Source organism: Equus przewalskii, chromosome 1 (assembly GCF_037783145.1).
Source record: "Equus przewalskii isolate Varuska chromosome 1, EquPr2, whole genome shotgun sequence".
NCBI lineage: Eukaryota > Metazoa > Chordata > Mammalia > Perissodactyla > Equidae > Equus > Equus przewalskii.
Window position 1 is genome coordinate 72,054,673 of NC_091831.1, and position 26,015 is coordinate 72,080,687.

A 26,015-nucleotide genomic window follows, 5' to 3' on the forward strand; every position below is an offset into this window, starting at 1 on the left:
TGAAGAAGCTCTTTAGTCTGATGAAAACCCAGTTGTTTATTCTTTCTCTTGTTTCCCTTCTCTGAGAAGACATGGTGTCCAAAAAGATCCTTTTAATACTGATGTAAAAGTGTATACTGCCTACATTTTCTTCTAGAAGCCTTATGGTTTCAGGTCTCAGCTTTAGGTCTTTGATCCCTTTTGAGCTTATTTTGATGAATGGTGAGAAAGAATGGTCAATTTTCATTCTTTTACATGTGGCTTTCCAGTTTCCCCAGCACCATTTGTTGAAAAGACTTTCTTTTCTCCATTGTATGCCCTCAGCTCCTTTGTTGAAGATAAGCTGTCCATAGATGTGTGGTTTTATTTCTGGACTTTCAATTCTGTTCCATTGATCTGTGCACCTGTTTTTGTACCAGTACCATGCTGTTTTGATTACTGTAGCTTTGTAGTATGTTTTGAAGTCAGGGATTGTGATGCCTCCCGTTTTGTTCTTTTTTTCTCAGGGCTGCTTTAGCAATTTGGGGTCTTTTGTTGCCCCATATGAATTTTAGGACTCTTTGGTCTATTTCTGTGAAGAATGTCATTGGGATTCTGATTGGTATAGTGTTGAATCTGTAGATTGCTTTAGGTAGAATGGACATTTTAACTATGTTTATTCTTCCAATCCATGTGCATGGAATGTCTTTCCATCTCTTTATGTCGTCGTCCATGTCTTTCAGAAAGGCTTTGTAATTTTCATTGTATAGGTCTTTCACTTCCTTAGTTAAATTCATCCCAAAGTATTTTATTCTTTTTGTAGCAATTGTGAATGGTATTGTGTTCTTGAGTTCTTTTTGTGTTAGTTCGTTATTGGAGTATAGAAATGCTACTGATTTATGCAAATTGATTTTGTACCCTGCAACTTTGCTGTAGTTGTTGATTACTTCTAAGAGTTTTCCAATGGATTCTTTGGGGTTTTCTATATATAAGATCATGTCGTCTGCAAACAGCGAGAGTTTCACTTCTTCCCTCCCTATTTGCATTCCTTTCATTCCTTTTTCTTGCCTGATTGCTCTGGCCAGAACCTCCAGTACTATGTTAAATAAGAGTGGTGATAGAGGGCATCCTTGTCTCATTCCTGTTTTCAGGGGGATGGTGCTCAGTTTTTGCCTATTGAGTATGATGTTGGCTGTGGGTTTGTCATATATGGCCTTTATTATGTTGAGGTAGTTTCCTTCTATGCCCATTTTGTTCAGAGTTTTTACCATAAATGTCTGTTGGATCTTGTCAAATGCTTTCTCTGCATCTATTGAGATGATCATGTGGTTTTTGTTTCTCATTTTGTTGATATGGTGTATCACATTGACTGCTTTGCGGATGTTGAACCATCCCTGTGTCCCTGGTATGAATCCCACTTGATCATGATGTATGATCCTTTTGATGAATTGCTGAATTCTGGTTGCCAAAATTTTGTTTAGAATTTTTGCATCTATGTTCATCAGTGACATTGGCCTGTAGTTCTCTTTTTTTTTTTGGTGTCCTTTTCAGGCTTTGGTATCAGCGTGATGTTGGCCTTGTAGAATGTGTTAGGAAGTGTTCCATATTCCCTAATTTTTTGGAATAGCTTGAAAAGAATAGGTATTAAATCCTCTCTGAAAGTTTGGTAGAATTCCCCAGGAAAGGCATCTTGTCCTGGGGTTTTATTCTTTGAGATGCTTTTGATTGCTGTTTCAATCTCTTTCCTTGTGATTGGTCTGTTCAAATTGTCTGCTGCTTCTTGAGTGAGCTTTGGGAGATTGTAGGAGTCCAAGACTATCCATTTCCTCTAGGTTATCCATTTTGTTGGCAAATAGTTTTTCGTAGTATTCTCTTATAATCCATTGTACTTCTGTGGAGTCTGTTGTTATCTCTCCTTTTTCATTTCTGATTTTGTTTATTTGAGCTTTCTCCCTTTTTTTCTTTGTAAGTCTGGCTAGGGGTTTGTCAATTTTATTTATCTTCTCAAAGAACCAGCTCTTTGTTTCATTGATTCTTTCTACTGCCTTTTTCATTTCAATAACATTTATTTGTGCTCTGGTTTTTATTATTTCTCTTCTTCTGCTGACTTTGGGCTTTGTTTGTTCTTCTTTCTCTAATTCAGTTAGGTGTAGTTTAAGATTGCTTATTTGGGATTTTTCTTGTTTGTTAAGATGTGTCTGTATTGCGATGAATTTTCCTCTTAATACAGCTTTTGCTGTATCCCATATGAGTTGGTATGGCATGTTATCATTTTCATTTGTTTCCAGGTATATTTGATTTCTTCTTTAATTTCTTCACTGATCCATTGCTTGTTCAGTAGTGTGTTGTTTAGTCTCCACATCTTTGTGCCTTTCTCAGCTTTTTTCTTGTAATTAATTTCTAGCCCTATAGCATTATGATCGGAGAAGATGCTTGCTATTATTTCGATTTTTTTAAATTTGTAGAGGCTTGCCTTGTTTCCCAACATATGGTCTATCCTTGAGAATGTTCTGTGCGCACTTGAGAAGAATGTGTATTCTGCTGTTTTTGGATGAAGTGTTCTATATATGTCTATTAAGTCCAATTCTTTTAGCTTTTTGTTTAGCTCCACTATTTCCTTGTTGATTTTCTGTCTGGATGAACTGTCCATTGATGTGAGTGGGGTGTTGAGGTCCCCTACTGTTATTGTGTTGTTTTTAACATCTTCCCTTAGGTCTGTTAATAGTTGCTTTATGAACTTTGGTGCTCCTGTGTTGGGTGCATAGATATTTATAAGCATTATTTCTTCTTGATGAAGTGTCCCTTTGATCATTATATATTGTCCCTCTGTGTCTCTCTTTACCTGCCTTATTTTGAAATCCGTTTTGTCTGATATAAGTATTGCGACACCTGCTTTCTTTTGCTTGCTATTAGCTTGAAGTATTGTCTTCCACCCCTTCACTCTGAACCTGTGTTTGTCCTTGGTGCGGAGTTGTGCTTCTTGGAGGCAACAAATTGTTGGATCTTGTTCTTTAATCCATTTTGCAACTCTGTGTCTTTTTACCGGAGCGTTCAATCCGTTTACATTGAGGGTGATTATTGATGCATGAGGGCTTAATGCTGTCATTCTGTCACTCGTTATCTGGTTTTCCTGCATTACCTTTGTTTCTCATCCTGTGTGTTTTAGCCTACCCATTGACTTGTGCAATTTCTTATGCTGGGTTTCCTAGAACTTTCCTTATTTATGTTTTGTGTCTCTGTTCTGTTTTTTAGTTTAGTGGCTACCCTGAAGTTCGTATTTAGAATCTTGTGTACAATATAGTCCATTCTCTGGTCGTCTCTTACTTACTTGGCCTAGACTGATTTAGTCCCTTTCCTCTTCCCCTCCTAAATCATTATTTTCATCCATTCTTCCAACTCGTGTTATGAGTTTGTGGTTAGAGTGATAAGATTGTCTTTGCTTTGGTGGTTTCCTTCCCTTTATCCTAATGCTATAGTTGAATATTTGCTATCCTATTCTGGTTCTATCTATTTGTCTCCCTACTCTGTGGTTTGTGACCCCTTTCTCCCTTTTTTTCTTTTTTCAGGTATGAGAGCCTTCTTGAGGATTTCTTGTAGTGGAGGACTTTTGGTTACAAATTCCCTTAACTTTTGTTTGTCTGGAAAAGATTTAATTTCTCTCTCATATATGAAGGATATTTTTGCTGGATAGAGTATTCTTGGCTGAAGTTTTTATCTTTCAAAGTTTTGAATATGTCATTCCATTCTCCTCTAGCTTGTAAGGTTTCTGTAGAGAAATATGCTGAAAGTCTGATAGGAGTTCCTTTGTAGGTTATTTTTTTCTGTCTTGCTGCTCTGAGTATTCTTTCTTTGTCATTTATTTTTGCCATTTTTACTACTATATGCCTTGCAGTAGGTCTTTTTACATTGACAAATCTAGGAGATCTGAAAGCTTCCTCCACACACATTTCTCCCTCAATCCCTAGATTTGGGAAGTTCTCTTCTATAATTTGTTAAGCACACTTTCTGCTCCATTTTCCTTTTCCACTCCCTCTGGTATTCTGATAATTCTTAAATTGGTTTTCCTCACTGAATCCGCTATTTCTCTGAGATTTTCCTCCTTCTTTTTAATTCTTAGTCCTCTTTCTTCCTCTGTCTGGAGCCATTCAGCCTGTCTATCTTCGATTATGCTAATTTTCTCCTCTATGGTGTCTACACGGGCATTCAGGAAATCCGTATTCTGTTTTATCTGATCCATTGTATTTTTCACCTCTAATATTTCTGATTGATTCTTCTTTATAGTTTCTATCTCTTTTGTGAAGTAACTCCAGAACTCGTTGACTTGTTTCACTATATTTCCCTTTACCTCATTGAGTTTTTTGATGATAGCTACTCTGAATTCATTTTCACTTAGTTTATCTATTTCCAAGGCCTCAGGACTTAATTCTGTGTTTTTATTGTTTTCTGTCTGGTCTGGAGCTTTTATAAATTGCTGAATGGTAGAGGAGCGGTTTTTGCGCAAGATGGTAGTATTTGGTTGCAGTTACAGCCTGTCGCCACTAGATGGGGGTCAAGAGCCGCATGTTCTGAGCCTTCTGCCTCCAGCCATGATGGCAGGTGCACAGTGCGGGTTGGGGGAGGAGTGGCACTTTCTCTCACGTGCTGACCTGGATTCCGATCAGCTCTCACTCTCTGGTCTCCCAGGGCCCTGGCTTGATGGAGTCCCCCCACATGGAAGCTTTCCCCCGTTAGCGAGTTTCCACTGCACTGGCAGTGGGAGTCCTGGATGATCCCCTGGTCAAGTGGCCCCTCCCCCATGCCTTCCCTCACCCATGGCAGCGATCCCAGTCTCTAGGGGAGGGAGCAAAGTTCTCTCTTACCCCGTTCCAGTTCCTCCGAGGCCAGCTGCAGCCTCTCTGTCCTCCATCGTTTTGCTGCTGTGGGTCTCTGACGATCTCTGTATTAGACTTATTGGTAGAAATTCAGTTGTTCCGGTTTTTGGTTGTAGTTTGGAAGGGAGAGAGTCTCGGGTCAGCTCACCCCGCCATTTTGCTGACATCACCTCCAACAAATTCAAATTTTTTTGGTCTGAGAATGTCTTTATTTCTCCTTCACTTTGAAGGATAATGTCACAGAATATAGAATCCTATGTTGGTGGTTTTTTTCTCTTAACACTTTAAATATTTTACTCTCTTCTCTCTTGCATGGTTTTTGAAAAGTTGCATATAATTCTTCTTTGCTTCTCTACAGATAAGCTGGGTTTCTTTTCCTATGGCTTCTTTCAAAATTTTTTCTTTATCTCCGATTTTTGCAATTTGAATATTATATGCCTGGGTTTAGTTTTTTGGTTTTGTTTTTGACATTTATCCTACTTAGTGTTCTCTGAGACTCCTGGGTCCATGGTTTGGTGTTTGACATTAATTTGGGGAAATTCTCAGTCATTATTGCTTCAAATATTTCCTCTGTTTCTTTCTCTTTCTTCTCTTTCTGATATTTCCATTACATGTATGTTACATTTTTTGTAGTTGTCTTACAGTTCTCTGATTCTTGTTCCATTTTCAGTTTTTTTGGTTTTTTTTTAAATCTATTTTCTTTTTGCTTTTCAGCTTTGGAAGTTTCTATTGACATATCCTCAAGCTCAGAGATTCTTTCTTCAACTCTGTCCCACTCTCCCAGTGTACTGGTGAGCCCATCAAAGAAATTTTTCATTTCTCTTACAGTGTTTTTGGTTGCTAGAATTCTTTTGGTTCTTCCTCAGGATTTCACCTCTCTGCTTACATTGCTATCTGTTCCTGTATGTTCTCTTCTTTTTTCCGTTAGAGTCCTTAGCCTATATTAATCATAGTTGTTTTGTATCCGTAGTCTGATAATTCCAACAACTCTGTCATATCTGAGTCTGGTTCTGATGCTTATTGTCTCTTCACATTATGTTTTTTGACTTTTAGTATGCCTTATAATGATTTGTTGAAAGCCAGACATGATGTCCTGAGGAAAAAGAACTCCAGGAAGTAGGGCTTTAGTGATGTGATGATAAGGTACCTGGGGACAGGAAGTGTCCTAGGTCCTGGGATTATTAGGTCTCAGTCTTTAGATGAAACTGTACCTCTGAACTGTGAATTTCATCAGTGCATCTCAGTTATTTTCCAGTCTCATAGGTGGGACAGGATGGCTAGCATGGGCTGGAGCCAGGCATTTCCCTTCCCTCAGATCTGTTAGGCTCTGGTACAATGGTTTCTCTTGAGGTAAGAACTTGTTAAGAAGATTGGAATGCTCTGGCATATTTCAAAATGGTTATGTTTCTCCTCCCTCTGCTGGAAGCACAAGGGGATTTTTCTCCAATATTCACTGTGAGAACCTGGTAGAGCTTCTGGAGACCTCCCATGACTGCCCCCCCCCCAAGAGTTTCTAACTCCCAGACTTGTCCGCACTGAGCCTCCAGCAATTCCTCAATTATGGTTTAGGTTTTCCTGCTCTGGTAGTGGTTTCTGTGGAGGGTTGTGCTCCAGTAAGTTGTGATTCTCCATATCTGCCTGTCTGTCCTCCAGTTTTTGGACAGCACTTTGCCCTGTGACCTCACTTCTCTATTGAATCTAAGTAGAGTTGTTGATTTTTCAGTTTGTGCAGCATTTTGCTTGTTGTTAGGACAGAGTGATAACTTCCAAGCTCCTTTCAAAGTGATTTTTTACATCCTCAAATGCTTTATTAAGTATATTTATTCTGTTTGGCATAGACTTAGACTTTTCTTGTGACTTGTGTTTTGTTTTATTTGTGAGAGGGATTTCTGTATTTGTGTGAAAATTCATATGTTTATTTTCTGCAATATTTGTTCATTTTTGTGAAATTAAGGAATTTTACACAATTTCTAGTTTAATGGTAACTTTTTCTGTTAGTCTAGCCATGTTTTGCCACTTCGGTGGGTTTTTTATTTGCTTGTTTTGTTGGTAAGGGAGGGTTATTCTCTGATTTTGTTGCTTTCCTTTGTTTGACAAGACCCTAAAATTTCCACTTTTTCTTCTTTTCCTCTTCTCCACCCAGTTATCAAATAACCTTCTTTCTCACTTTCTGCCTTTTTTTCACTCCCAGAAGCTATGCATTTGGAAGACTGTCCTTTTAAGTCATTCTGCTTTTTTTAAAGTCTTCCTCTTTAGAAGAAAATGCCACGACCTTAGTCTACCTCTTCCTTTAATTGACAAATGCTTTGAAATGCCTTAACTCCAGTCATGCTCGATAAGCCTGGGTTTCTTAAATTAATATATTTGATACACAACATTGTGTAAGTTTAGGGTGTACAATATGTTGATTTGATACATTTATATATTGCAATATAATTGATATTGTTATGTTAGTTAACACCTGTATTATGTCACAAAATTATTCTATTTTTATGGTGAGAATAATTAAGATCTAGTCTCTTAGCAAGTTTGATGTTTATAATACCATATTGTTGTCTATGATTGTGATACTGTGCATTAGATCTCCAGGACTTATTTATCTACTAGTTGTGAGTTTGTACCCTTAAATAATATCTCTCCTTCTCCCTCAACCCCTAGCCCCTGGTAACCACTATTCTATTCTCTGTCTTTACAAGGTTCAATTTTTTAGATTTCACATACAAGGCATACCATACAGTATTTGTCTTTCTAGGTCTGACTTATCTTACTTAGCATAATGTCCTCATAGTCCATCCATGTTGTCATAAATGGCAGGATTTCCTTCTTTCTCATGGCTGAATAATATTCCATTATATGTATTTATATCACATCTTCTTTATCCATTCATCTATTGATGGACAGTTATGTTGTTTCCATTTTTGGCCGTTGTGAATAATGCTGCAATAAACAAGAGAGTACATATACCTTTTTGATACCCTGCTTTCATTTCCTTTGGCTATATACCCAGAAGTGGAATTACTGGATCATCTGGGAGTTGTATTTTTAATTTTTTCAGGAACCTCCATTCTGTTTTCCATAATGGTTAAATCAATTTAGCTCCCCACCAACAGTGTTCAAGAGTTCCCTTTCTCCTTATCTTTGCCAAACTTATCTCTTGTCTTCTTGATGCTAGCCATTCTAACAGGTGTGAGGTGATATCTCATTGTTGGTTTTCATTTCCATTTCCTTGATGATGAATACTGTTGAGAATTTTTTCACATACCTGTCGGCCATTTGTATGTCTTCTTTGGAAGAATATCTATTTATTCCTCTGCCCATTTTTAAATCAGATTGTTTAGTTTTTGTTGTTGAGTTCTGTAAATTCCTTATATACATATTTTTGGATATTAATCTCTTATCTCATTTATGGTTTGCAAATATTTTATCCCATTCTGTAGGTTGCCTTTTCATGTTTTTGATGATTTCTTTTGCTATGCAGAAGCTTTTCAATTTGATGTAGTCTCACTTGTGGATGTTTGCTTTTGTTGCTTGTACTTGTGGTGTCATATCCGAAATATCATTGCCAACATCAGTGTCAAGAAGTTTCTTCCCTATGTTTTCTTCTAGGAGTTTTTACTGCATCATGTCTTATGTTTAAGTCTGTGATCCATTTCAAGTGAGTTTTTGTGGCTGGTATAAGATAGGGGTCCAACTCCATTTTTCCACGTGCTGCTTCTAGTTTTCCCAACACCATTTCTTGATGAAACTATCATTTCCTAAATGAGTGTTCTTGGCTCCCTTGTCAAATATTGGTTGATCATTTATGTGGGCGTTAATTCTGGGCTCTCTGTTCCATTCCACTGGTCTATGTGTCTCTTTTTGTGCCAGTACCATACTATTTTAATTACTATAGTTCTGTAGTTACTATAGTTTAATTACTATAGTACTATAGTTTGAAATCAGGAAGTGTGAATTAATAATATTAATTCCAATCCATGAATAAGGGATATCTTTCCATTCATTTGTGTCTTCTTTGATTTCTGTAAACAAAGTCTTGTAGTTTTCATTGTATGTTTCTTTTACTTCCTTGGTTAAAGTTATTTGTAATATTTTATTGTTTTTGATGTTATTGTGAATGGGGTAGTTTTCTTTATTACTTTTTCAGATGTTTCATTGTTACTGTATAGAAATGCAACTGATTTCTGTGTATTGATTTTAAGTCTTGCAACTTTACTGAATTCATCGATTAGACCCAACAGTTTCTTAGTTGAATATTTGGGATTTTCAATATATAAGATTATATCATCTGCCAATAATGACAATTTTACTTCTTCCTTTCAAATTTAGATGCCTTTTATTTCCTAGTCTTGCCTGATTGCTCTAGCTATGACTTCCAGTAGTATGTTGAATAAGAGTGGTGAGAGTGGGTACACTTGTCTTGTTCCTGATCTTAGAGGAAAAATTTCCAATTTTTCACTGATGAATATAATGTTAACCAAAGGTTTGTCATGTATGGCCTTTATTATGTTGAGGTATGTTTCTTCCATACCCAATCTGTTGAGGGTTTTTATCATGAAAAGATGCTGTATTTTGTCAAAGCTTTTCTGCATCTATTGAGATGACAATGTGATTTTTATCTTGTATTCTATTAATGTGGCATATCACATTTATTGATTTGCATATGTTGAACCACACTTCCATCTCAGGGATAAGTCCAACTTGGTGATGATGTGTAATCTTTTTAATGCATTGTTGAATTCAGTTTGCTAATATTTTATTGAGAATTTTTCATCAGTATTCATCAGGGCTATTGATCTATAGTTTTCTTGTAGTGTCCTTTCTGGCTTTGGTATTATGGTAATTATAGCCACATAGAATGAGTTTGGAAGTGTTCCCTTCTTTTAAACTTTTTGGAAGTTTGAGAAGGATTGGCATGAATTCTTCCTTAAATTTTTGGTAGAATTTACTAATGAAGCTGTCTGGTCCTGAGGTTTTCTATGTTGGGAGGTTTTTATTACTGATTCCATATCTTTACTCATTATTTGTCTGTTCAGATTTCCTATTTCTTCCTAACTTAGTCTTGATAGGTTGTATGCTTCTAGGAATTTTTCCATTTCTTCTAGGTTATCTAATTTATTGGTTCATAGTAGTCTCTCATGATCATATGTATTTCTGTAGTATGAATCGTAATGTATTCTCTTTCATTTTTGATTTTATTTATTTGTCTTCTCTCTCTTTTTTTCTTAGTTACTCTTACTAAAATTTTGTCAATTTTGTTACCTTTTTGTAAAACCAACTCTTATTTTTGTTGATATTTTCTGTTGTTTTTATGGGCTTGAATTCATTTATTTCTCTCCTATTCATTTATTTCTTATTTCTGCTCTGATCTTTTTTTAAATTAAAAAAAATTTTTTTTATGGAAGTAACATTGGATTATGACATTATATAGCTTTCAGATGTACATCACAATATATTTTGAGTTCTGTGTAGATTACATCATGTTCACCATCCAAAAACTAATTATAGTCCATCACCACATATGTGAGCCTAATCACTCCTTTTGCCCTCCCCTCTCCCCCATCCCCTATAGTAACCACCAATCCAATCTCTGTTGCTATGTGTTTGTTTGTCGTTGTTTTTTTCTTCTATTTATGAGTGAGATCATATGGTATTTGACTTTCTCCCTCTGACTTATTTCATTCAGCATAATACCCTCAAGGTCCATCCATGTTTTCACAAATGGCTGGATTTCATCATTTCTTATGGCTAAGTAGTATTCCATTATGTATACATACCACATCTTCTTTATCCATTCGTCCCTTCATGGTCACCTAGGTTGCTTCCAAGTCTTGGCTATTGTGTATAATGCTGAAATGAACATAGGGGTGCATGTATCTTTATGCATTTGTGTTTTCAAGTTCTTTGGATAAATACCCAGCAGTGGAATAGCTGGATCATATGATAGATGTATTTTTAATTTTCTGAGGATACTCCATACTGCTTTCCATAGGGGCTGCACCAGTTTGCACTCTCACCAGAAGTGTACGAGGGTTCCCTTCTCTCCACATCCTCTCCAACACTTGTTGTTTCCTGTCTTGTTAATTATAGCCATTCTGACCGGAGTGAGGTGATATCTCATTTTAGTTTTGATTTGCATTTCCCTGATAGCTAATAATGTTGAGCATCTTTTCATATGCCTGTTGGCCATCCATATATCTTCTTTGGAGAAATCTCTGTTCAGATCTTCTGCCCATTTTTTAATTGGCAGTTGGTTTTTTTGTTGTTGAGTTGTATGAGTTCTTTGTATATTTTGGATATTAACCCCTTATCTGATATATGGTTTGCAAATATCTTCTCCCAGTTGTTAGGTTGTCTTTTTGTTTTGTTGATGGTTTCCTTTGCTGTGCAGAAGCTTTTTAGTTTGATGTAGTCCCATTTGTTGATTTTTTCTTTTGTTTCCCTTGCCCGATCAGAAATGGTACTTGAAAATATGCTGCTAAGACAGATGTCAAAGAACGTACTGCCTATGTTTTCTTCCAGGAGTTTTATGGGTTCAGGTCTTACATTCAAGTCTTTAATCCATTTTGAGTTGATTTTTGTGCATGGTGTAAGATAATGGTCTACTTTCGTTTTATTTTTGCATGTGGCTGCCCTGTTTTCCCAACATCATTTATTGAAGAGACTCTCATTTCTCCATTGTATGCTCTTGGCTCCCTTATTGAATATTAGCTGTCCATAAATGTGTGGGTTTATTTCTGGACTCTTGATTCTGCTCCATTGATCTGTTGTCTGTTTTTGTGCCAGTACCATGCTGTTTTGGTTATTATGACTTTGTAGTATATTTTGAAATCAAGGAGTGTGATACCTCCAGCTTTGTTCTTTTTTCTCAGGAATTCTTTGGCTATTTGGGGTCTTTTGTTGTTCCACATAAATTTTAGGATTCTTTGTTCTATTTCTGTGAAAAATGTTGTTGGAACTTTGATAGGGATTGCATTGAATCTATAGATTGCTTTAGGAAGTATGGACATTTTCACTATGTTAATTCTTCTAATCCAAGTCTGCTCTAATCTTTATTATTTCCTTCCTTCTGCTAACTTTGAGCTTAATTTGTTCTTTTTTTCTAGTTCCTTGAAGTCTAAAGTTAGGTGGTTTATTTGAAGACTAATTTATTAATATATGAATTTTCCCCTCAGAACTGGTTTTGCAGCATCCCATCTGTTTTAATATGTTGTGTTTCCATTTCCATTTCTTTTGAGATTTTTTTTTTATTTCCCTTTGATTTCTTCTTTGACCCATTGGTTGTTCAGAAGTGTGTTATTTAGTTTCCACATATTTGTGGATTCCCAGCTTTCCTCTTGTTATTGATTTATAGATCATATAATTTTGCTCAGAAAAGATACTTGGTACAATTTCAATCTTAAATTTGATAAGATTTGTTTGTGTCTTTCATATGATCTATCCTGGAGAATGATACGTGTGCACTTGAGAAGATTTTGTATTCTATGGCTGTTGGATAGAGTGTTCTGTAGATGTCTGTTAAGTCCATTTTGTCTAAAGTATGGTTCAATTCAATTGTTTCCTTGTTGATATTTCTTCTGGATCATCTATTCATTACTGAAAGTGGGACATTGAAGTCCCCTACTATTATTGTATTGCCATCTATTTCTCTTTTCAGATCTGTTATTATTAACTTAATATATGTATGTGCTCGGCTGTTAGGTGTGTATATATTTACAATTGTTATATCATCTGGATGAATTGACCCCTTTATCATTATATAATGACCTTCTTTGTCTCTTATTACCATTGTTGGCTTGAAGTCTATTTTGTCTGATATAAATATAGCTACCTCCACTTTCTTTTGGCTACCATTGGCATGGGATACCTTTTGCCATTCCTTCACTTTGAGTCTACGTGTGTCCTTAAAGCCAAAGTGAATCTCTTGTAGGCAGCATATGGCTACCTACAAGAGATTCTTGGGTCTTGTTTTTACTCCATCCATCCAGTCTGTGCCTTTTTATTTGTGAATTCAATTCATTTATTTTTAGAGTAACTATTGATATGTAAGGATTACTAATGCCATCTTATTGATTACTTTCTGCCTGTTTTGTATTTCCATTCTTTTCTTTTCCCTCTGTTTCTGCCTACTTTTGTAAATTGGTGATTTTCCATGGTGGTATGCTCTGTTTCTCCTTTTTTCATCATTTGTGAATCAACTCTGGATTTTTGTATTATGGCTACCATGAGGCTTACATAAAACATGTCATAGGTCCCAGCCCTGTGGCTGAGTGGTTAGTTTTGCATGCTCCGCTTTGGTGGCCTGAGTTCATGGGTTCAGGTCCCGGGTGTGGACCTACTCCACTAACCAGCCAGGCTGTGGTGGTGTCCCACATATTAAAAAAAAAAAGTAGAGGAAGATTGGCACAGATGTTACCTCAGGGAGAATCTTCCTCAGGAGAAAAAAAACATGTTACAGATAAAACAGTCCATTTTATGCTGATGGCCACTTATCTTCAATCAGCTACAAAGGCTCTGCCCTTTTACTTCTTGCTTTTATATTTTTGATGCCACAATTTACCACTTTTATGTTGTGCATTTATTAACAAATTATAGTAGCTATAGTTATTTTTAGTACTCTTTTTCTTTAACCTTCATATTATGGTTAAGTGGTTAACATACCGTCCTATTACAGAATTTGAGTTTTCTAAATCTGGCTACATATTTTTTGCCTTTACCAGTGTGTTGTATACTTTACATGTTTTCATGATGCTGATTAATGTCTTTTCATTTCAGCTTGAAGAATTCCTTCCAGAATTTCTTGCAAGGCACGTCTAGTGGTGATGAACTGCCTCACTTTTGTTTGTTTGGGAAAGCCTTTATTTTGCCTTCATATTTGAAGGATAACTTTGTCAGATAAAGTATTCTTGGCTGGCAAATTATTTCTTTCAACACTTTGAATATGTCATTCCAATCTCTCATGATCTGTAGAGTTTCTGCTGAAAAGTCCACTGATAGCCTAATGAGTGTTCCTTTGAAGGTTACACGCTTTTTTCCCTGGCTGCTTTATCTTTGATTTATGACAGTTTCATTATAATGTATCTTGGTGAAGGTCTTTTTGAATTGAGATAAAGGAGTGATCTATTAGCTCCATTAACTTGTATGTCCAAATCTCTCCCCAGATTTGGAAATTTCTCAGGTATTATTTCTTTAAGTAATGTTTCTACCCCCTTCTCTCTCTCTTTTCCTTCTTAATTCCTGATTATTCTAATATTTGTTGTATTGATGAAATTCCATAGATCAAGCAGGCTTTCTTCACTCTTTTTTACTTTTGTTTCTTTCTTCTCTTCTGTATTATTTCAAAATTCCTATCCTCTAACTCACTTATTCTGTCTTCCAACTGCTCTACTCCAGTACAGATGCTCTCTATTGCATTCTTCATCTCATTCATTGAATTCTTCAGCTCCAGAATTTCTGTCTGGTCCTTTTTCATGATTTCTATCTGTTTGGGAAAGAACTCATTTTGTTCCTGTGATTCTTTTCCTGATATCATTGAATTATCTTTTGAATAGTTTTGTAGCTCATTGAGTTTCTTTAAAATGGTTATTTTGAATTCTTTATCAGCTAGATTGCAGTATTTTGTGGCTTTGTGTTGTTGTTGAGAATTATTGATATCTTTTGGCTTTGCCATATTTCCTTGATTTTTCGTGTTCCTTGTCATTTTGCAGTCTGCTTTCACATTTTAAGTAGCAAATATCTGCTTAACTCCTTGCTGATTGCCTTCAGTTGGGGTACTGTTGGTTGGTGTTGCTATATCTCGGGTTTCCTAGGTTTTGTATGGGTAGACCCGCTCCACTCTTCTTGCTTCTTCCTGAGGCCGAATTCTTAATGTCTTCTGTTGTTCTTACAAGTCACCAGGCTGGCTGCTGGAAAACTCTCTTGTTTTCCAGAAGGTGGTGCTATCACTTAAGTTTGTGGTTTTTCCCTTGCCCACAGACCCTGATACATTTTTTGAGAGCACTCTGATCACAAGACATGTTCTTGCCACTGCACTGAAGAATGCACACAAGAATGTGGTTGCAGAGTGAGAGGATCTTTGAATTTAGAACTTGGGGCATTGGGTGCACATAGACCAGGTGGGGAGATCCTTGGCGGGGGGTCGGGGGTACTCCCTGAGGCTTGTGGACAACTTTTTGCTGAAGTCTTGAAATTATGAGCAGGGACTGCATCACTTTGATGGGCTTTGAAATTCTTTTTTTTTTTTTCCTGAGGAAGATTAGCCCTGAGCTAACATCTACCAATCCTCCTTTTTGCTGAGGAAGACTGGCCCTGAGCTAACATCTATGCCCATCTTCCTCTCCTTTATATGTGGGATGCCTACCACAGCATGGCTTGCCATGCGGTGCCATGTCCGTACCCAGGATCCAAACCAGTGAACCCCGTGCCGCCGAAGCAGAACGTGCACACTTAACCGCTGCACCACTGGGCTGGCCCCTGAAATTCTTATCTGCTTGTTTCCCTTTCTACTCCTTTCCTCCACTCAGGGAGGTCCCACTTCAGAACTTTGGGTACACGTACCTGGGGTAGCTGGGCACTCGCTCACTGCTTTCCACCTCCTCTACAATAGAGGTCCTGCCAATGGCAGCTTAGCCCCTTGCAGTGTCACCTTGGCTTGAGGGGCAGCTCTGGTGGAGTTTCTCCCTCTTCACTGCATCTAAACTCATAGCTTTCCTACTCCAGTGTCATGCTGGAATCTCTTCTGAGGCAAGCTGGACTTTTACAAATTCTCTCTCACCCATGTGTGTCTACCCCGGTCAGCACTCTCCAGGATTTTTCCCCTGTCTGTGGTGAGAGGGGTTGGGGCATGTTCACTGACTCTGCTGGATCCACAGCACTTACCAAGGTCTGTCTGTCTATTTTCAGGTGCACAGGTGGGTGAAAGTCCTCCTGGGTCCTTTGGCATATAGTGCTAGGTCCCAAAGCTCCCACTGAATTTGTTCATGGATGGATGTCTAATTAGTTGTTTAAAAAGGAGGAGAGAGGCTGGTCTGGTGGCATAGTGGTTAAGTTCACATGCTCTGCTTCAGTGGCCTGGGGTTGGCCGGTTCAGATCCTGGGCATGGACCTATGCATCGCTTATCAAGCCACACTGTGACAGATGTCCCACATATAAAATAAACGAAAATGGCACAGATGTTAGCTCAGGGCCAATCTTCCTCAAAAAAGGGGAGGGAGGGGAGAGAAAGGAGGTATATCTTACACCACCATGATGCTGAGAACACTCTCCCCTGGTAATTTTTTTTTCCTGAGGAAGATTAGCCCTGAGCTAACATCTGTGCCAATCTTCCTATATCCTTTTGTATGTGGGATACCCCCACAGCGTGGCTGGTGAGTGGAATAGGTCCACACCTGGGATCTAAACCCTCGAACCCAGGCTGCCAAAGCAGAGCATGTGGAACTTTAACCACTCAGCCACGGGGCTGGACCCAGTCCCTGGTAATTTTTTTATAGTAGTTTTAGAGTTAGTATAGATTTTATATCTCTGCAGGTTTTTCCAACTCTTTCTTAAGATGTTTCACTAGTTTCTTGATTCTGTCTTCCTATCAGTTTTTCCTAGTCAACCTTTACTCACTACAGAGCCTTGGGTGTGGAGACTGGAGTGGGAGCCGTGGTACTAGGATCTGTTACTTTTCTTCTTATTACTCACTCTTATTCTGCCCTATTGGCATTCTCTGTCTACAGGTAATGCTCAGTGTGAGGGGTTTTTTTTAACAGTAATTTCACAGTTGTGAAGTTATTTTGAATTATTTGATGAGGAAATTTTGGGAAATTGCTTCTGACACACTTGCTATTATCTTCAGTGAGTAACACTCTTCTAAATCATTCAAGGGTCAAAGAAGAAGTCAAAATGTAAATTGGAATGTACTTAAAGCTGAATGGAAATATCAAAATTTGGGGAGGTGCAAGTAAGGTAATATAGAGGAAAATTTATCTCAGTAAATGCTTATATTAGTAAAAAGAAATTCTCAAATGAATGATGCCAGACACCACCTTAAGAAACTAGAAAAAGAAGAGAAATTTAAACAAAACGAAGAAAAACATCAAAGTGGAAGTCAGTGAAATAGAAAATTAAAAAATAGGGAAAATCAATTAAATCAGAGCAAATTCTTTGAAAAAATTGTGAAATCGGGGGTGCACTTCTAGTTAGGTTGATCATGTCAAAAAACAATAGGCAAGGGACCGGCCTGGTGGCATAGTGGTTAAGTTCGTGTCCTCTGCATCAGTGGCCCAGAGTTTGAGGGTTCAGATCCTGGGCGTGGACCTACACACTGCTCATTAAGCCATGCTGTAGCAGCATCCCACATACAAAAAAATAGAGGAAGTTTGGCACAAGTGTTAGCTCAGGGCGAATGTTCCTCACCAAGAAAAACAAATAGGCAAAATTACCAATATCAGGAATACAATAAAGGATATTACTTAGAGATTCTAGAGGTATCGAAAGGATAAAATTTTATACCAATAAATTCAACAGCCTAGATAAGAAGGACAAATTCCTTGAGAGATAGAAACTGCCAGAACTCAACTAACAAAAAATGGATAACTTGAATAATCCCATATATATTAAATTGAATTTATACTTTCTCATAAAAATATCCAGGACAGCATCATTGATAAATTATACAAAACATCTAAGATAGAAATGACACAAATTCTACACAAACTCTTCCACAGAATTCATGGGGAGAGTAATTCTCAATTCACTTTAGAAGACCAGCACTGCTCTGACATTAACACCAAAGACATTAAAAAAAGAAAAGAAAACTATAGAAACATATCCCTCATAAATAGTTTCAAAAATTCTATCCAAAATTATAGTAAAAAAGTATGATACCTTGTGATTAAATGGGATTTATCCCAGGAATGCAAGGTTTGTTTAACATTCGAAAATCAACTAATGTAATTTACTATACTAAGAGGGTAAAAACAAACAAACATTATCATCTCAATAGAAGCAGAAAAATCCAATGTCTATTTCTGACAAAATTCTCAGCAAACTAGGAAGGGACATTTAGAAAACTTACAACTAACACTGTATTTGATAGTGAGAGACTGATGCTTTACTGCTAAGATTAGGTATAAGGCACATGTGTGTATTCTCACCTTATCTGCTGAATATTGTCCTGAAGGTTCTAGCCAGTGCTATAGGGCAAGAAAAAGAAAAAAAAATTGTTCATACTGGAGTGGAAGAAATAAAAGTGTCTTTATTGTCACATGACATGATTGTATATGTAGAAAATACTACAGTATCTACAAAACAGTTGCTACAGGGCCTGCCCCATGGCCAAGTGGTTAAGTTCGCACACTCCGCTGCGGTGGTCCAGGATTTCACTGGTTTGGATCCTGGGCACGGACATGGCACCACTCATTAGGCCATGCTGAGGCAGCATCCCACATGCCACAACTAGAAGGACCCACAACTAAAATATACAACTATGTACTGGGGGGACTTGGGGAGAAAAAGCAGAAAAAAAAAGGAAGATTGGCAACAGTTGTTAGCTCAGGTGCTAATCTTTAAAAACAAAAACAAAAACAAACGAACAAGAAAACCCCAGGGATTAAACAAACAAACAAAAAAAACAGTTGCCACACAAGCATATTTTGAAAGGTTGCATAATACAAGATCAACGCACAAAAGCTGATTGATTCACTAATGCTGACAACGAACAACGGAAAATTGAAATTTAAAAATTGTCATTTATAATAGCACGTAGGGATAAATCTGACAAACGTGTGGAACCTGTATACTGAAAGTATAAAGTATTCCTGACAAAAATTAAAGGAGATCTAATTAAATAGATCGATACACTACATTCATGCATCAGAATATTCAATTTTGTTAGGATGATAATTTTCCCAAATTGATACATAGATTTAATGCAATCTGAGTCAAAATACCAGCCAGCTATTTGTAGAAATTGACAAGTTGATTTCAAAATTTATATGGAAATAAGATGACAGATCAGTACATGAAGGGCTCAATATCACTTGTCATTATGGAAATGCAAATCGAAACCATACTGAAGTACCGTGATGCACTAACTTGAAGATGTAAAGTTAAAAAGATTGATGATACCAAATTTTGACAAGGCTGCAGAGCAAACAGAACTCTCATTTTTACTGCTTGGAATGTAAATTGGTACAAACACTTTGGAAAACTGTTTGGCAGTTTCTTAAAAAGTTAAACATACACCTACCATGTGACACATCTATTCCCTTCGTAGGTATTTACCCAAGAGAAATAAAAGCATGTGCTCACGGAAAGACATATACACCAATGTTTGTAGCAGCTTTATTTTTAATAACCCCAAACTGGAAACAACTCAAATGTCCTTCAAGAAGTGAATGAATAAAGAAATTATGGTACCCATAAAATGAAATATTACTACTAAAAAGGAACGAACTATTTTTAAAAAAGGAACAAGCTATTGATACACATATCAACATGGATGAATCTCAAACTAATTATGGTAAGTGAAAGAAGCCAGTCAAAGAAAAAGTACATACTGTATGACTCCACTTAAATAAAATTCCAGAAATGCAAACTAATCTATACTTACACAAAGGAGATAAATGATTGCCAGTAGACATATGGGGTTGCGGGGGAAAGGATTCAGGGAGTGGCAAGAGGGAGGTCTTCCAGATGGTCACAAGGAAAGTTTTGAAGGTGATGGCTATGTTCTTGACTGTGGTGAAAGTTTCATAGGCTGATACATAGATCAAAATTATTAAATTGTACATTTTTAATACGTGCAGTTTATTGTGAGTCAATTAGGCTTCAATAAAGCTGTTTTCAGTTGTGGTGACTATATTGGTCTGCTCAGGCTGCCATAACAAAATACTATTAACTGGGTGGATTAAACAACAGAAATTTATTTTCTCAGAGTTCTGGAGACTGGAAATCCAAAATCAAGGTGACTATTGGGTTGACGTCTGGTGAGAGCCCTTTTCTTGGGTTGTTGATGGCCTCTGTCCTCACATGGCCTTTCCTCTGAGTGTGTGCAGAGACAGAGAGAGATCTCTTCCTCTTCTTATAAGGCTGCCAGTACTATCAGATTAGGGACCCACTCTTATGACCTCATTTAACCTTTGTTGCCTCCTAAAGACGCTGCCTCCAAATACAGTCACATTGTGGGTTAGGGCTTCAACATATGAATTTGGAGGGGACACAGTGCAGTCCATGACAGTGACCTAGAGGGAAAGAGGCTTAAATCATGATGTCTTTTCTACACGGCATAACTCGTTGTCACAAAATTAGTGCCTTAAAACAACACACAATTATTATCTCATGATTTCCATGGGCCAAGAGTTCATGTATGGCCTAGCTAGATCCTCTGCTCAGAGTATCACAAAGCTGCAATCAAGGTGTCATCCAGGGTTAGGATCTCACCTTAGTCTTGGAGCCCTCTTCTAAACTAACCTGGCGTTAGCAAGTTCATTTCTTCACAGCTGTAGAACTTGGGATGGCTTGCAGCTTCAGTGCCAGCGTGAGGCGCTCTTTATTCTTCTCTCTCTGACCTTTAGATTCCCTTTTAAAGGGCTTACCTGGTTGGGTCAGGACCACAAAAGATAATCTCTCTTTTAATTAACTTAAATTCAAATGCATAGAGACCTTAGCTACCTGCAAAATCCCTTCACCTCTGCCCTAATCATGAGTGATTTCCTATCACCTTCACCATATAGTTAAATGCAAACGACAGGTCTTTAAGAGTCTGGGTCTTTGAGGGTCATCTTACAATTCTGCCTTAACAAGTGATTTCAGATTTTGATCTGGGGAACCATGGATGTAGTTACCATTCACTGATGAAGGGTAATTCACATATACAGGTATGCAAGTATAAATAAATAGGTCACTTTTATTTTTTTATTTTTATTTTCTTTTAAAGATTTAATTTTTTCCTTTTTCTCCCCAACCCCCCCCGGTACATAGTTGTATATTCCTCGTTGTGGGTCCTTCTAGTTGTGGCATGTGGGATGCTGCCTCAGCGTGGTTTGATGAGTAGCACCATGTCCGCGCCCAGGATTCGAACCAATGAAACACTGGGCCGCCTGCAGCGGAGCACGCGAACTTAACCACTCAGCCACGGGGACAGGCCCGTGTCACTTTTATTTTATGTTTGTTTAGTACCTGACTTATTCTCAAGACAGCTTGGGTGTTCACTCCCACAAGTGATGGATGGACATACAAAATATACAAAACACATAAAGAAATAATCTCTTCCACGAAAATATGCATACACACAAGCTCCCTGTCACAATAAACACTTGCAACGTTCACATATCCTGACTGGAAACGATAGGTACAGTTTATTTGAGCACTTACCTTGTGACAGACACTGTTCTATCTCTATGAATGGAGATACTTTCCATAGACCGCTGGAGTGTGTCTTTTTTTTTTTAAATTTCAGGATATATTTTGAATATCCCTTGTACGACTTAGTATACTTCTACCTTATCTCATTTAAAGGCTGCTGCTTGTTATTGTACTTTGTGGATGATTGTAATTTATTTTACCCATAAAATCTGTTGAATATTTGTGTTGACTCAAGTAAACTGTGAAGGACCTTTTTTATGTATGTCTTTAAACAATTATTATATTGGCATATAACCCCAGAACTGGAATTACTTGAGTAAAGAACTTGCTCATTTAAAACCTGGCTACAGAGTAGCCTCTAGAATCTCTGATGAATTACACTGACAGTATAAATGAATGAGAATGGACAACTTTTCAAACTCATGTAAATCCTGAATAATACATTTTTAAACATTTTCCCTTTTTTTATGCCAAATATTATTCTTTAAACACAGAAGTTAACTTTTTTCTCATGATGACTTTTCCCACTGTTCTTATTGTTCATTTGCATTTCTTTTCTTAAAACCTGTTTGTGTTTAGCGTATCTTTACTATAGTGTTGATCGTTTTGTTTATTTGTAAAACCTGCTTATTAATTAAAACAAATTACTTGTCTCTCATATATGTAAAAAACGTTTTCTTAGTCTATTAGGTTTTAAACCCTGTTCATTTCCCCCGAGATTGACGTGTTTCATACTTTCCAATAAACCTTTTTGGTCATTAACTTTGTGGTTTGTCTTAATATCATGTTTTCCTAACCCAAGAATTTAACATGAAAAAAAAGAGTACATATTCTCTTTAAAGATTCTTGAATCTATGAGAAATGTATTTGTTGTAACATGTGAAGTATTCCAGGCATTCCATTTTTATTCCAGATGACTAACTAGTAGTCCTAACATGATTTATTGAATTTTCCATTCTTTTCTCACTGCTTTAAATATTACTTTATTATATAGTAATTCTCAGAAACCTATTCTTAAATACACTTATTCCTGGAATTAATGCTTTATGGTGTCTAACTTTTGAAAATACTAAGACAAATGCAATGGAAGGGGTACTTTATTCAAGCAGTTGCAATAGAGAGGACAATCAAAGAGAGTATCTCCCCAAACATGGGGATGGAGAAACGTTATAAAGGGGAGAGAAAAGCTTTAGAATACTCTGTATAAGTTTGGTAGACTTTGGTCAAGTAGGTGTTGTGATCTTGCAGAAAGGAGTTGTTTTTTTTTGTAATTTAGCCTGTCTTGGTCTATTATATCCTGTTCTCAGAAGTGTGGACTCCAAGAAGGAATTGAGAGAAAGTGGGTGAGTTTTGATACCCAGAGAAAAAGAGTTAGTGTAAGTACACAGCAGAAAATTTCACAGTTCTCCAACATGGAATCAAGACCAAATGACTTTAAATATTATAGTAATATCATATAGGTTACAATTTGATATTATGACATTTTTTTCAACCATTTTCTGGCTATTATTCAATTTTTTTCTTCCAGATGAAATTATGTTGTTCTGGAATTGTTCTGTTAGGTAAATCAAGTATACAAAAGACAAAAAGGAAGAAACACATATTCAAAAATTTGTTTAGATTCTCAGAGTTCTGTCAAGGGTTATTTAAATTTTCCATGTACAAAACGTATGTTTATTTATTCAAGTCTTTTTCAATGTCAAAAGGCAAGTTTGAGAAGCTTCTTCATATAAGTTGTATCTTAAAATCTTAATTCTTTATTTGCTATTGTGAATGGAAGCTGTTTTCTATCTTACCATCATAAGAAGTAATTGATGTTATAAAATAATACTTTCCAAGAAAAACATTCAGGATATATTATGTACTGAAAGAATCATCATTAATTTTTACATCCACATGTTCTGATTCTGTGCACCTAGTAATTAAGCACAGTCATCTCTGGCAGCTTTTGTGAATATTCACTTTTTTCTCTTTTTTTTGGTATGCACATCTTTTCTGGCTTATTTACAAATTTTTGTATTGCGTCCTTAATCCAAAATTAGTTTCCTTTTCTTCAATTTCGAGGCAAACTCTGCTTGGTAGAGATGTTATTTTCTTACTGTATTACTGGATCCCATTTTTAAACATTTTAATTAAATTCCCTATTCACAAGAACTGATAACTGACATATACCTTCCCTTAGTTTTGGGTCTAAAAGACAGTGTTTTAAATATATCTGTTTTTTTGTTACTTTTTCCTTCTTTTATCGAACCCTCTATTTTCAATCATACGGAATAATAGAGAAAAGGCGAAGACCCATATACCATTGTCTATATCGACCAAATTTCACATTTTGCCATATTTTTCTCATATTTTTCCTGAAACATTTAAAAATAAACTGGTATTTTTCACTCAATACTTCAGTATGTATCTCCAAATCTAAGTACATTCCTTCACAGCGGATCCATATTCAAACTTCCGTAACTGCCCTCAAATGTCTCTTAAAGAGATTTCTTTTTCCAACCCAGGATGCAGTAAAGGACCACAAATTACACTTATTTGTTATTATAAGTAGAACCTAAGCGGGGTGGCACTGAAAAAGCCAGAACCGCAGGCCTTCCAGAGCAACAATCCCCCAACCAACTAAACAAGATAGATTTATTCGCATAGTACTTTAAGAAGTGGACGCGAAGGATTATGGGAAGCGCAGTCTTGCGTTTTATTTGCTTGCCCTGCAGAATTTTAGCCATGGCAGCTAAGTGTCCTGCGCATGCGCCGCGTCGCCATGTTGTTGGTCTCCCTTCTTGGGCCTACAAATTTCGTGAAGCCCGAAATCCCTAAGTTTCCAGATTGCCCAACGACTCTCAGGATCTTGGTTTCCCAGCTTCCTGGAAGCAGAGGTTAGAGCGTGGGCCGGGCGGGAGACGGCGGTGCCCCGCGGTGGCGAGGAGGCCAGCGGACCCGCAGAGGGAGCCAGGACGGCAGACGAGGCCGTCTGGGTTAGCAGAAGGGGCAAGCGGCGCGACTCGGGCCAGCTCAGATCCGGCGGCGCTGTGCGCGCACCCGCGGGAGGGGGCGCGTGCGCAGAGCGTCCGTGCGCTCGGCCCGTGTGGGGTGGGGTGGGGTGGGGTGGGGTGGGGTGGGGTGGGGCGGGGCGGGGCGGGGCGGGGCGGGGCGGGGCGTGCGACGTGGAGCCGGCGGAGTGGGCTTTGGCTTCCGGCTCTGTCCTGTAGCGCGCTGGGCGCAGCGTGCTTGCTTTGTCATTGTCCTCAGTGGCTCTAGTTTGTAGGGACCGGTATTCTCGGGGACAATAAATTCCAAGAAATGCAGATTTGGGGTCCTGGGTGAGGGTTCCAAACATGAATTTGTTCTCCACTCTTAGATCCTAATTTCCAAGGAACACACCCTCTCGTATGAGGTTAAAGAGCTGGGACTGCGGAAGCAGAAATCTGTCCTGGAAGAGACCCAGTGGGACATTTGATCTCTCTCTAGAGTTTCACAATGGAGAGACAGTCCCAGAAAGGGATAGATCCTAGAACTTCAGGGCACAGTAATTCCTTCTCTTCCTGTTGATTGAGGTCCCACGACAACCACCACATAAAAGACAGAGACAGTGGACGCTAGGGTAAATTTCAGAAACCAGAGATGAGCGAGGTCGAGGAGGACAAAGGGCAGATTGCAAAGGAAATGTCATTTCCCTGGGGAGGTAAAGCAGCGTGGGCTGGGCAAAGAGGTCACTAGTCACAGCTGAGGAAGTCTCCCCAAGCCTTCCCTAAAAAGTCTCACCTTCCTGGGTCTACCCTCATTAGTTCTAGATTCTGAACTGAGTTAACAACATGTCCATCAGCACATATGGTAGCTAACAATCTGCTTCAAAGATTCTTTTGAGAAACTATACACAACTTTGGAAAGCAGTTTAAAAATAGACTTCCCCTCAAAGCACTTCATCCTTTTTATGAGAGCTTTCTGCGGATTATCTCCCTCGTGTATAAACAATGTTAGTGAGAACCTGGTAAAACAATATGGCTTAAGTACTTTTGTATGTTAGTGTTGCTGAAGGCCTAGTGTTTTTCATCTTTTTGGTGTAGTGAAATGTTTTTGAGTTTTATTTTCTTATTTTTAATGGCTTTATGAAATATAATTGACATAGCATAAAATTCACTTGTTTTACAGTTAAATTTACAAAATTGTGCAGGTACTGCCATAGTCTAATTTTAGAATATTTTCATCACCCCAAAAAGAAACCTCTTGCCATTGCCATTAGCAGCCACTCCCTATCCTTCCCCACTACCAAACACACATATACCTGCAGCCCTAATCTAATCATTATCTGCTTTTTGTTTCTGTAGATTTGCCTATTCTGGACATTTCCTATAAATGACATCATATGTGGTCTTTTGTAATTGGCTTCTTTCACTTAGCACAATATTTCTGAGGCTCATCCATGTCATAGTCCTTTAGTCCTGTTTATTGCTAAATAGTATTCCGTTGTATGTGTTTGTGGTTGTCCTGCGGAGGGTGGAATCAACCCCTCAGTGCAAATTTTGGTTCTGACGTAAAGACACGCCAAAGAAGTAGAAAATGATTTATTATTCACATCATGGGACTTTCTGGGCAGAGCAAGGGAGTACCCAAAGTAGTTTGAAAATGGCTTGAGCAGCTTGAGAGAGAGGAGTAGCAAGAGACCCTGGTTCCAATTGGTAGGGTAGGGCCCTGGAACAGTTCCTGAGTCAGCATCCTGGGCCTTGTGTGTGGTTTGACCCTCCAACCAGTGACAAGGGAGGGAACCCACGGGCTTTGTTATTAGCTTGTCTAAATATGGAACCAATGGGAAGGGAGAAGGTGGGGTTAGAAAGCTG

The 26,015-nt window shown here is 37.8% G+C and overlaps 1 protein-coding gene across 1 annotated transcript in view; it reads left to right on the forward strand.

Annotated features, from left to right (window-relative positions):
- The first annotated feature begins 23,903 nt into the window (after positions 1–23,903).
- LOC103551189 (zinc finger protein 33B-like) overlaps positions 23,904–26,015 on the forward strand; it is a 79,863-nt gene continuing 77,751 nt past the window's right edge. The window contains 1 exon segment of the mRNA XM_070567418.1: positions 23,904–24,056. The gene's annotated coding sequence lies outside the window, so the exon portion shown is untranslated.